The sequence below is a fragment of the Tripterygium wilfordii genome, unplaced genomic scaffold (genome assembly GCF_013401445.1).
Source record: "Tripterygium wilfordii isolate XIE 37 unplaced genomic scaffold, ASM1340144v1 ctg144, whole genome shotgun sequence".
Lineage (NCBI taxonomy): Eukaryota > Viridiplantae > Streptophyta > Magnoliopsida > Celastrales > Celastraceae > Tripterygium > Tripterygium wilfordii.
In genome coordinates, this window is record NW_024056161.1 from 319,091 (window position 1) to 332,347 (window position 13,257).

Below are 13,257 nucleotides of genomic sequence, written 5' to 3' on the forward strand. Positions count from 1 at the left end.
CTCGCCTATGAAGAGAGTTGAGCAATTCCAAAGCATCAATTTGGACCGTTGTCCTCTATTTAGTGTTCTTAGAAGTCTAACTTGCTAGTTTAGCCTTCGTACAACGATTCGTATGGTAAAGATGCGAACAAACCAAGTTATGTTGGGAATTGCGCAAAAACGTCAAATGCTCGTCTTTGGAGAGAGTTGAGCAATTCCAAAGCATCAATGTGGACCGGTGCACTCTATTAAGTGTTCTTCGAATTCTAACTTGGTTTTTTAACCTTCGTGCAACGTTTCGAAAGGTAAATATGTGAATAGACCAAGTTATGTTGGAAATTGCACAAAAACGTGACAAGCTCGTATATGGGGAGAGTTGAGCAATTCCAAAGCATCAATGTGGACCGTTGTACTCTATTTATTATTCTTAGAAGTCTAACTCGGTAGTTTAGCCTTCGTGCAACGTTTCGTATGGTAAAGAAGCGAATAGACCAAGTTATGTTCGAAAATGCATAAAAACGTGAAAAAACTCGTCTATGGAGAGAGTTCAGCAATTCGAAAGCATCAATGTGGACCGTTGTACTCTATTTAGTGTTCTTAGAAGTCTAACTTGGTGCTTTAGCCTTCGTGCAACGTTTCGTAAGGTAAAGATGCGAATGGACCAAGTTATTTTGGAAAATACGCAAAAACGTGAAATGCTCGTATATGGAGAGAGTTGAGCAATTACAAATCATCAATGTGGACCGTTGTACTCTATTTAGTGTTCTTAGAAGTCTAACTTGCTAGTTTAGCCTTCGTGCAACGTTTCGTATGGTAAAGAAGCGAATAGACCAAGTTATATTCGAAAATGAACAAAAAAGTGAAAAGCTCGTCTATGGAGAGAGTTGAGCAATTCCAAAGCTTCAATGTGGGCCGTTGTACTCAATTTAGTGTTCTTAGAAGTCTAACTTGGTACTTTAACCTTCATGCAACGTTTCGTAAGGTAAAGATGCGAATACACCAAGTTATGTTGGAAATTACGCAAAAACGTTAAATGCTCGTCTATGGAGAGGGTTGAGCAATTCCAAAGCATCAATGTGGACCGTTGTACTCTATTTAGTTTTCTTAGAAGTCTAACTTGCTAGTTTTGCCCTCATGCAACGTTTCGTAAGGTAAAGATGCGAATAGACCAAGTTTAGTTGGAAATTGCACAAAAACGTGAAAAGCTCGCCTTTGGAGAGAGGTGAGCAATTCCAAAGCATCAATTTGGACCGTTGTCCTCTATTTAGTGTTCTTAGAAGTCTAACTTGCTAGTTTAGCCTTGGTACAACGTTTCGTATGGTAAAGATGCGAACAGACCAAGTTATGTTGGGAATTGCACAAAAACGTCAAATGCTCGTCTATGGAGAGAGTTGAGCACTTCCAAAGCATCAATGTGGACCGTTGTACTCTATTTAGTGTTCTTCGAAGTCTAACTTGGTTTTTTAACCTTCGTGCAACGTTTCGAAAGGTAAAGATGTGAATAGACCAAGTTATGTTGGAAATTGCACAAAAACGTGACAAGCTCGTATATGGAGAGAGTTGAGCAATTCCAAAGCATCAATGTGGACCGTTGTACTCTATTTATTATTCTTAGAAGTCTGACTCGGTAGTTTAGCCTTCGTGCAACGTTTCGTATGGTAAAGAAGCGAATAGACCAAGTTATGTTCGAAAATGCACAAAAACGTGAAAAACTCGTCTATGGAGAGAGTTCAGCAATTCGAAAGCATCAATGTGGACCGTTGTACTCTATTTAGTGTTCTTAGAAGTCTAACTTGGTGCCTTAGCCTTCGTGCAACGTTTCGTAAGGTAAAGATGCGAAGGGATCAAGTTATGTTGGAAAATACGCAAAAACGTTAAATGCTCGTCTATGGAGAGAGTTGAGCAATTCCAAAGCGTGAATGTGGACCGTTGTCCTCTATTTAGTGTTCCTAGAAGTCTAACTTGCTAGTTTAGCCTTCGTACAACGTTTCGTATGGTAAAGATGCGAACAAACCAAGTTATGTTGGGAATTGCGCAAAAACGTGAAATGCTCGTCTATGGAGAGAGTTGAGCAATTCCAAAGCATCAATGTGGACCGTTGTACTCTATTTAGTATTCTTAGAAGTCTAACTTGCTAGTTTTGCCCTCGTGCAACGTTTCGTAAGGTAAAGATGCGAGTAGACCAAGTTAAGTTGAAAATTACACAAAAACGTGAAAAGCTCGCCTATGGAGAGAGTTGAGCAATTCCAAAGCATCAATTTGGACCGTTGTCCTCTATTTAGTGTTCTTAGAAGTCTAACTTGCTAGTTTAGCCTTGGTACAACGTTCCGTATGGTAAAGATGCGAACAGACCAAGTTATGTTGGGAATTGCACAAAAACGTCAAATGCTCGTCCATGGAGAGAGCTGAGCAATTCCAAAGCATCAATGTGGACCGTTGTACTCTATTTAGTGTTCTTCGAAGTCTAACTTGGTGCTTTAGCCTTCGTGCAACGTTTCGTAAGGTAAAGATGCGAATAGACCAAGTTATGTTGGAAATTGCGCTAAAACGTGAAATGCTCGTCTATGGAGAGAGTTGAGCAATTCCAAAGCATCAATGTGGACCGTTGTACTCTATTTATTGTTCTTAGAAGTCTAACTTGGTCCTATAGCCTTCATGCAACGTTTCGTAAGGTAAAGTTGCCAATAGACCAAGTTATGTTGGAAATTGCGCAAAAACGTGAAATGCTCGTCTAAGGAGAGAGTTGAGCAATTCCAAAGCATCAATGTGGACCGTTGTACTCTATTTAGTGTTCTTAGAAGTCTAACTTGCTAGTTTAGCCCTCGTGCAACGTTTCGTATGGTAAAGATGCGAATTGACCAAGTTATGTTGGAAATTGCGCTTAAACGTGAAATGCTCGTCTATGGAGAGAGTTGAGCAATTCCAAAGCATCAATGTGGACCGTTGTACTCTATTTATTGTTCTTAGAAGTCTAACTTGGTCCTATAGCCTTCATGCAACGTTTCGTAAGGTAAAGTTGCCAATAGACCAAGTTATGTTGGAAATTACGCAAAAACGTGAAATGCTCGTCTAAGGAGAGAGTTGAGCAATTCCAAAGCATCAATGTGGACCGTTGTACTCTATTTAGTGTTCTTAGAAGTCTAACTTGCTAGTTTAGCCCTCGTGCAACGTTTCGTATGGTAAAGATGCGAATTGACCAAGTTATGTTGGAAATTGCACAAAAACGTTTAAAGCTCGCCTATGGAGAGAGTTGAGCAATTCCAAAGCATCAATGTGGACCGTTGTACTCTATTTAGTGTTCTTAGAAGTCTAACTTGCTAGTTTAGCTTTCGTGCAACGTTTCGTATGGTAAAGAAGCGAATAGACCAAGTTATGTTCGAAAATGCACAAAAACGTGAAAAGCTCGTCTATGGAGAGAGTTGAGCAATTCGAAAGCATGAATGTGGACCGTTGTACTCTATTTAGTGTTCTTAGAAGTCTAACTTGCTAGTTTAGCCTTCGTGCAAAGTTTCGTATGGTAAAGAAGCGAATAGACCAAGTTATGTTCGAAAATGCACAAAAACGTGAAAAGCTCGTCTATGGAGAGAGTTGAGCAATTCGAAAGCATCAATGTGGACCGGTGTACTCTATTTAGTGTTCTCAGAAGTCTAACTTGCTAGTTTAGCCTTCGTGCAACGTTTCGTATGGTAAATAAGCGAATAGACCAAGTTATGTTCGAAAATGCACAAAAACATGAAAAGCTCGTCTATGGAGAGAGTTGAGCAATTCGAAAGCATCAATGTGGAACGTTGTACTCTGTTTAGTGTTCTTAGAAGTCTAACTTGGTGCTTTAGCCTTCGTGGAACGTTTCGTAAGGTAAAGATGCGAATAGACCACGTTATATTGGAAATTACGCAAAAACGTGAAATGCTCGTCTATGGAGAGAGTTGAGCAATTCGAAAGCATCAATGTGGACCGTTGTACTCTATTTAGTGTTCTTAGAAGTCTAACTTGGTGCTTTAGCCTTCGTGCAACGTTTCGTAAGGTAAAGATGCGAATAGACCAAGTTATGTTGGAAATTGCGCAAAAACGTGAAATGCTCGTCTATGGAGAGAGTTGAGCAATTCCAAATAATCAATGTGGAACGTTGTACTCTGTTTAGTGTTCTTAGAAGTCTAACTTGGTGCTTTAGCCCTCGTGCAACGTTTCGAAAGGTAAAGATGTGAATAGACCAAGTTATGTTGGAAACTACACAAAAACGTGACAAGCTCGTCTATGGAGAGAGTTGAGCAATTCCAAAGCATCAATGTGGACCGTTGTACTCTATTTATTATTCTTAGAAGTCTAACTTGGTAGTTTAGCCTTCGTGCAACGTTTCGTATGGTAAAGAAGCGAATAGACCAAGTTATGTTCGAAAATGCACAAAAAAGTGAAAAGCTCGTCTATGGAGAGAGTTGAGCAATTCCAAAGCTTCAATGTGGGCCGTTGTACTCTGTTTAGTGTTCTTAGAAGTCTAACTAGGTACTTTAGCCTTCGTGCAACGTTTCGTAAGGCAAAGATGCGAATAAACCAAGTCATTTTGGAAATTACGCAAAAACGTTAAATGCTCGTCTATGGAGAGAGTTGAGCAATTCCAAAGCATCAATGTGGACCGTTGTACTCTATTTAGTGTTCTTAGAAGTCTAACTTGGTACTTTAACCTTCGTGCAACGTTTCGAAAGGTAAAGATGTGAATAGACCAAGTTATGTTGGAAAATGCACAAAAACGTGAAATGCTCATCTATGGAGAGAGTTGAGCAATTCGAAAGCATCAATGTGGACCGCTGTACTCTATTTAGTGTTCTTAGAAGTCTAACTTTGTGCTTTAACCTTCGTGCAACGTTTCGTAAGGTAAAGATGCGAATAGACCAAGTTCTGTTGGAAATTGCGCTAAAACAAGAAATGCTCGTCTATGAAGAGAGTTGAGCAATTCCAAAGCATCAATGTGGACCGTTGTACTCTATTTAGTGTTCTTCGAAGTCTAGCTTGGTACTTTAACCTTCGTGCAACGTTTCGAAAGGTAAAGATGTGAATAGACCAAGTTATGTTGGAAATTGCACAAAAACGTGACAAGCTCGTCTATGGAGAGAGTTGAGCAATTCCAAAGCATCAATGTGGACCGTTTTACTCTATTTATTGTTCTTAGAAGTCTAACTTGCTAGTTTAGCCTCTGTGCAACGTTTCGTATGGTAAAGAAACGAATAGACAAAGTTATGTTCGAAAATGCACAAAAAAGTGAAAAGCTCATCTATGGAGAGAGTTGAGCAATTCCAAAGCTTCAATGTGGGCCGCTGTACTCTATTTAGTGTTCTTAGAGGTCTAACTCGGTACTTTAGCCTTCGTGCAACGTTTCGTAAGGTAAAGATGCGAATAGACCAAGTTAAGTTGGAAATTGCACAAAAACGTGAACAGCTCGCCTATGGAGAGAGTTGAGCAATTCCAAAGCATCAATGTGGACCGTTGTCCTCTATTTAGTGTTCTTAGAAGTCTAACTTGCTAGTTTAGCCTTCGTACAACGTTTCGTATGGTAAAAATGCGAACAGACCAAGTTATGTTGGGAATTGCGCAAAAACGTCAAATGCTCGTCTATGGAGAGAGTTGAGCAATTCCAAAGCATCAATGTGGACCGTTGTACTCTATTTAGTGTTCTTCGAAGTCTAACTTGGTACTTTAACCTTCGTGCAACGTTTCGAAAGGTAAAGATGTGAATAGACCATGTTATGTTGGAAATTGCACAAAAACGTGAAAAGCTCGCCTATGGAGAGAGTTGAGCAATTCCAAAGCATCAATGTGGACCGTTGTCCTCTATTTAGTGTTCTTAGAAGTCTAACTTGCTAGTTTAGCCTTCGTACAACGTTTCGTATGGTAAAAATGCGAACAGACCAAGTTATGTTGGGAATTGCGCAAAAACGTCAAATGCTCGTCTATGGAGAGAGTTGAGCAATTCCAAAGCATCAATGTGGACCGTTGTACTCTATTTAGTGTTCTTCGAAGTCTAACTTGGTACTTTAACCTTCGTGCAACGTTTCGAAAGGTAAAGATGTGAATAGACCAAGTTATGTTGGAAATTGCACAAAAACGTGACAAGCTCGTCTATGGAGAGAGTTGAGCAATTCCAAAACATCAATGTGGACCGTTGTGCTCTATTTATTGTTCTTAGAAGTCTAACTTGGTTCTTTAGCCTTCGTGCAACGTTTCGTAAGGTAAAGATGCGAATAAACCAAGTTATGTTGGAAATTACGTAAAAACGTTAAATGCTCGTTTATGGAGAGAGTTGAGCTATTCCAAAGCATCAATGTGGACCGTTGTACTCTATTTAGTGTTCTTAGAAGTCTAACTTGCTAGTTTTACCTTCGTGCAACGTTTCGTATGGTAAAGAAGCGAATAGACCAATTTATGTTTGAAAATGCACAAAAACGTGGAAAGCTCATCTATGGAGAGAGTTGAGCAATTCCAAAGCATCAATGTATACCGTTGAACTCTATTTATTGTTCTTAGAAGTCTAACTTGGTACTTTCGCCTTCGTGCAATGTTTCGTAAGGTAAAGATGTGAATAGACCAAGTTATGTTCGAAATGGCACAAGAAGGTGAAAAGCTCGTCTATGGAGAGAGTTGGGCAATTCCACAGCATCAATGTGGACCGTTGTACTCTATTTTGTGTTCTTGGAAGTCTAACTTGCTAGTTTAGCCTTCGTGCAACGTTTCGTAAGGTAAAGATGTGAATAGACCAAGTTATGTTAGAAATAGCACAAAAAGGTGAAAAGCTCGTCTATGGAGAGAGTTGAGCAATTCCAAAGCATCAATGTGGACCGTTGTACTCTATTTATTGTTCTTAGAAGTCTAACTTGGTCCTATAGCCTTCGTGCAATGTTTCGTAAGGTAAAGATGTGAATAGACCAAGTTATGTTCGAAATGGCACAAAAAGGTGAAAAGCTCGTCTATGCAGAGAGTTGAGCAATTTCACAGCATCAATGTGGACCGTTGTACTCTATTTTGTGTTCTTAGAAGTCTAACTTGCTAGTTTAGCCTTCGTGCAACGTTTCGTAAGGTAAAGATTCCAATTGACCAAGTTCTGTTGGAAATTTCACAAAAACGTGAAAAGCTCGTCTATGGAGAGAGTTGAGCAATTCCAAAGCATCAATGTGGACCGTTGTACACTATTTATTGTTCTTACAAGTCTAACTTGCTAGTTTAGCCTTCGTGCAACGTTTCGTATGGTAAAGATGCGAATAGACGAAGTTATGTTCGAAAATGCACAAAAACGTGCGAAGCTCGCCTATGGAAAGAGTTGAGCAAATCCAAAGCATCAATGTAGACTGTTGCACTCTATTTAGTGCTCTTAGAAGTGTAACTTGGTGCTTTAGCCTTCGTGCAACATTTCGTAAGGTAAAGATGCCGATAGACCAAGTTATGTTGGAAATTGCACAAAAACGTGAAAAGCTCCTCTATGGAGGGAGTTTAGCAATTCCAAAGCATCAATGTGGACCGTTGTACTCTATTTAGTGTTCTTAGAAGTCTAACTTGATAGTTTAGCCCTCGTGCAACGTTTCGTAAGGTAAAGATGCGAATAGACCAACTTATGTTGGAAATTACAGAAAAACGTGAAAAGCTCGCCTATGTAGAGAGTTGAGTAATTCCAAAGCATCAATGTGGACCGTTGTACTCTATTTAGTGTTCTTAGAAGTCTAACTTGGTGCTTTAGCCTTCGTGCAACGTTTCGTATGGCAAAGAAGCGAATAGACCAAGTTATGTTTGAAATTGCACAAAAAAGTGAAATGCTCCTCTATGTAGGGAGTTGAGCAATTCGAAAGCATCAATGTGGACCGTTGTACTCTATTTAGTGTTCTTAGAAGTCTAACTTGATAGTTTAGCCCTCGTGCAACGTTTCGTAAGGTAAAGATGCGAATAGACCAAGTTATGTTGGAAATTACAGAAAAACGTGAAAAGCTCGCCTATGTAGAGAGTTGAGCAATTCCAAAGCATCAATGTGCACCGATGTACTCTATTTAGTGTTCTTAGAAGTCTAACTTGCTAGTTAAGCCTTCGTGCAACGTTTCGTATGGTAAAGAAGCGAATAGACCAAGTTATGTTTGAAAATGCACAAAAAAGTGAAAAGCTCGTCTATGGAGTGAGTTGAGCAATTCCAAAGCTTCAATGTGGGCCGTTGTACTCTATTTAGTGTTCTTAGAAGTCTAACTTGCTAGTTCAGCCTTCGTGCAACGTTTCGTACGTAAAGAAGCTAATAGACCAAGTTATGTTTGAAAATGCACAAAAAAGTGAAAAGCTCGTCTATGGAGAGAGTTAAGCAATTGCAAAGCTTCAATGTGGGCCGTTGTACTCTATTTAGTGTTCTTAGAAGTCTAACTTGGTACTTTAGCCTTCGTGCAACGTTTCGTAAGGTAAAGATGCAACTAGACCAAGTTATGTTGGAAATTACACAAAAACGTTTAAAGCTCGCCTATGGAGAGAGTTGAGCAATTCCAAAGCATCAATGTGGACCGTTTTACTCTATTTATTGTTCTTAGAAGTCTAACTTGCTAGTTTAGCCTCCGTGCAACGTTTCGTATAGTAAAGAAGCGAATAGACCAAGTTATGTTCCAAAATGCACAAAAAAGTGAAAAACTCGTCTATGGAGAGAGTTGAGCAATTCCAAAGCTTCAATGTGGGCCGTTGTACTCTATTTAGTGTTCTTAGAAGTCTAACTTGGTACTTTAGCCTTCGTGCAACGTTTCGTAAGGTAAAGATGCGAATAAACCAAGTTATGTTGGAAATTACGCAAAAAAGTAAAATGCTCGTCTATGGAGAGAGTTGAGCAATTCCAAAGCATCAATGTGGACCATTGTACTCTATTTAGTGTTCTTAGAAGTCCAACTTGCTAGTTTAGCCCTCGTACAACGTTTCGTAAGGTAAAGATGCGAATAGACCAAGTTATGTTGGAAATTGCGCAAAAACGTAAAATGCCCGTCTATGGGGAGAGTTGAGATTTCCAAATCATGAATGTGGACCGTTGTACTCTATTTAGTGTTCTTAGAAGTCTAAATTGCTAGTTTAGCCTTCGTGCAACGTTTCGTATGGTAAAGAAGGAAATAGACCAAGTGACGTTCAAAAATGCACAAAAAAGTGAAAAACTCGTCTATGGAGAGAGTTGAGCAATTCCAAAGCTTCAATGTGGGCCGTTGTACTCTATTTAGTGTTCTTAGAAGTCTAACTTGGTACTTTAGCCTTCGTGCAACGTTTTATAGGGCAAAGATGCGAATAAACCAAGTTATGTTGGAAATTACGCAAAAACGTTAAATGCTCGTCTATGGAGAGAGTTGAGCAATTCCAAAGCATCAATGTGGACCGTTGTACTCTATTTAGTGTTCTTAGAAGTCTAACTTTCTAGTTTAGCCCTCGGGCAACGTTTCGTAAGGTAAAGATGCGAATAGACCAAGTTAAGTTCGAAATTGCACAAAAACATGAAAAGCTCGCCTATGGAGAGAGTTGAGCAATTCCAAAGAATCAATGTGAACCGTTGTCCTTTATTTAGTGTTCTTAGAAGTCTAACTTGCTAGTTTAGCCATCGTACAACGCTTCGTATGGTAAAGATGTGAACAGACCAAGTTATGTTGGGAATTGCGCAAAAACGTCAAATGCTCGTCTATGGAGAGAGTTGAGTAATTCCAAAGCATCAATGTGGACCGTTGTACTCTATTTTGTTTTCTTCGAAGTCTAACTTGGTACTTCAACCTTCGTGCAATGTTTCGAAAGGTAAAGATGTGAACAGACCAAGTTATGTTGGAAATTGCACAAAAACGTGACAAGCTCGTCTATGGAGAGAGTTGAGCAATTCCAAAACATCAATGTGGATCGTTGTGCTCTATTTATTGTTCTTAGAAGTCTAACCTGGTATTTTAGCCTTCGTGCAACGTTTCGTAACGTAAAGATGCGAATAAACCAAGTTACGTTGGAAATTACGCAAAAATGTTAAATGCCCGTCTATGGAGAGAGTTGAGCAATTCCAAAGCATCAATGTGGACCGTTGTACTCTATTTAGTGTTCTTAGAAGTCTAACTTGCTAGTTTAGCCCTCGGGCAACGTTTCGTAAGGTAAAGATGCGAATAGACCAAGTTAAGTTGGAAATTGCACAAAAACGTGAAAAGCTTGCCTATGGAGAGAGTTGAGCAATTCCAAAGAATCAATGTGGACCGTTGTCCTCTATTTAGTGTTCTTAGAAGTCTAACTTGCTAGTTTAGCCTTCGTACAACGTTTCGTGTGGCAAAGATGTGAACAGACCAAGTTACGTTGGGAATTGCGCAAAAACGTCAAATGCTCGTCTATGGAGAGAGTTGAGCAATTCCAAAGCATCAATGTGGACCATTGTACTCTATTTAGTTTTCTTCGAAGTCTAACTTGGTACTTCAACCTTCGTGCAATGTTTCGAAAGGTAAAGATGTGAACAGACCAAGTTATGTTGGAAATTGCACAAAAACGTGACAAGCTCGTCTATGGAGAGAGTTGAGCAATTCCAAAACATCAATGTGGATCGTTGTGCTCTATTTATTGTTCTTAGAAGTCTAACCTGGTATTTTAGCCTTCGTGCAACGTTTCGTAAGGTAAAGATGCGAATAAACCAAGTTATGTTGGAAATTACGCAAAAATGTTAAATGCCCGTCTATAGAGAGAGTTGAGCAATTCCAAAGCATCAATGTGGACCGTTGTACTCTATTTAGTGTTCTTCGAAGTCTAACTTGCTAGTTTAGCCTTCGTGCATCGTTTCGTATGGTAAAGAAGCGAATAGACCAAGTTATGTTTTAAAATGCACAAAAACGTGAAAAGCTCGTCTATGGAGAGAGTTGAGCAATTCCAAAGCATCAATGTATACCGTTGAACTCTATTTATTGTTCTTAGAAGTCTAACTTGGTACTTTCGCCTTCGTGCAATGTTTCGTAAGGTAAAGATGTGAATAGACCAAGTTATGTTCGAAATAGCACAAAAAGCTGAAAAGCTCGTCTATGGAGAGAGTTGAGCAATTCCACAGCATCAATGTGGACCGTTGTACTCTATTTTGTGTTCTTAGAAATCTAACTTGCTAGTTTAGCCTTCGTGCAACGTTTTGTAAGGTAAAGATGTGAATAGACCAAGTTATGTTAGAAATAGCACAAAAAGGTGAAAAGCTCGTATATGGAGAGAGTTGAGCAATTCCAAAGCGTCAATGTGGACCGTTGTACTCTATTTATTGTTCTTAGAAGTCTAACTTGGTCCTATAGCCTTCGTGCAACATTTCGTACGGTAAAGATTCCAATAGACCAAGTTATGTTTGAAATTGTACAAAAACGTGAAAAGCTCGTCTACGGAGTGAGTGAGCAATTCCAAAGCATTAATGTGGACTGTTGTACACTATTTATTGTTCTTAGAAGTCTAACTTGCTAGTATAGCCTTCGTGCAACGTTTCGTATGATAAAGATGCGAATTGACCAAGTTATGTTCGAAAATGCACAAAAATGTGCAAAGCTCGTCTATGGAGAGAGTTGAGCAATTCCAAAGCATCAATGTAGACTGTTGCACTCTATTTAGTGTTCTTAGAAGTGTAACTTGGTGCTTTAGGCTTCGTGCAACGTTTCGTAAGGTAAAGATGCCAATAGACCAAGTTATGTTGGAAATTGCACAAAAACATGAAAAGCTCATCTATGGAGAGAGTTGAGCAATTCCAAAGCATCAATGTGGACCGTTGTACACTATTTAGTGTTCTTAGAAGTCTAACTTGCTAGTTTAGCCTTCGTGCAACGTTTCGTATGGTAAAGATGCGAATAGACCAAGTTATGTTCGAAAATGCACAAAAACGTGCAAAGCTCGTCTATGGAGAGAGTTGAGCAATTCCAAAACATTAATGTGGATCGTTGTGCTCTATTTATTGTTCTTAGAAGTCTAACCTCGTATTTTAGCCTTCGTGCAACGTTTCGTCAGGTAAAGATGCGAATAAACCAAGTTATGTTGGAAATTACGCAAAAATGTTAAATGCCCGTCTATAGAGAGAGTTGAGCAATTTCAAAGCATCAATGTGGACCGTTGTACTCTATTTAGTGTTCTTAGAAGTCTAACTTGCTAGTTTAGCCCTCGGGCAACGTTTCGTAAAGTAAAGATGCGAATAGACCAAGTTAAGTTGGAAATTGCACAAAAACGTGAAAAGCTCGCCTATGGAGAGAGTTGAGCAATTCCAAAGAATCAATGTGGACCGTTGTCCTCTATTTAGTGTTCTTAGAAGTCTAACTTGCTAGTTTAGCCTTCGTACAACGTTTCGTAGGGTAAAGATGTGAACAGACCAAGTTATGTTGGGAATTGCGCAAAAACGTCAAATGCTCGTCTATGGAGAGAGTTGAGCAATTCCAAAGCATCAATGTGGACCGTTGTACTCTATTTAGTTTTCTTCGAAGTCTAACTTGGTACTTCAACCTTCGTGTAATGTTTCGAAAGGTAAAGATGTGAACAGACCAAGTTATGTTGGAAATTGCACAAAAACGTGACAAGCTCGTCTATGGAGAGAGTTGAGCAATTCAAAAACATCAATGTGGATCGTTGTGCTCTATTTATTGTTCTTAGAAGTCTAACCTGGTATTTTAGCCTTCGTGCAACGTTTCGTCAGGTAAAGATGCGAATAAACCAAGTTATGTTGGAAATTACGCAAAAATGTTAAATGCCCGTCTATAGAGAGAGTTGAGCAATTCCAAAGCATCAATGTGGACCGTTGTACTCTATTTAGTGTTCTTCGAAGTCTAACTTGCTAGTTTAGCCTTCGTGCATCGTTTCGTATGGTAAAGAAGCGAATAGACCAAGTTATGTTTGAAAATGCACAAAAACGTGAAAAGCTCGTCTATGGAGAGAGTTGAGCAATTCCAAAGCATCAATGTATACCGTTGAACTCTATTTATTGTTCTTAGAAGTCTAACTTGGTACTTTCGCCTTCGTGCAATGTTTCGTAAGGTAAAGATGTGAATAGACCAAGTTATGTTCGAAATAGCACAAAAAGGTGAAAAGCTCATCTATGGAGAGAGTTGAGCAATTCCACAGCATCAATGTGGACCGTTGTACTCTATTTTGTGTTCTTAGAAGTCTAACTTGCTAGTTTAGCCTTCGTGCAACGTTTTGTAAGGTAAAGATGTGAATAGACCAAGTTATGTTAGAAATAACACAAAAAGGTGAAAAGCTCGTCTATGGAGAGAGTTGAGCAATTCCAAAGCGTCAATGTGGACCGTTGTACTCTATTTATTGTTCTTGGAAGTC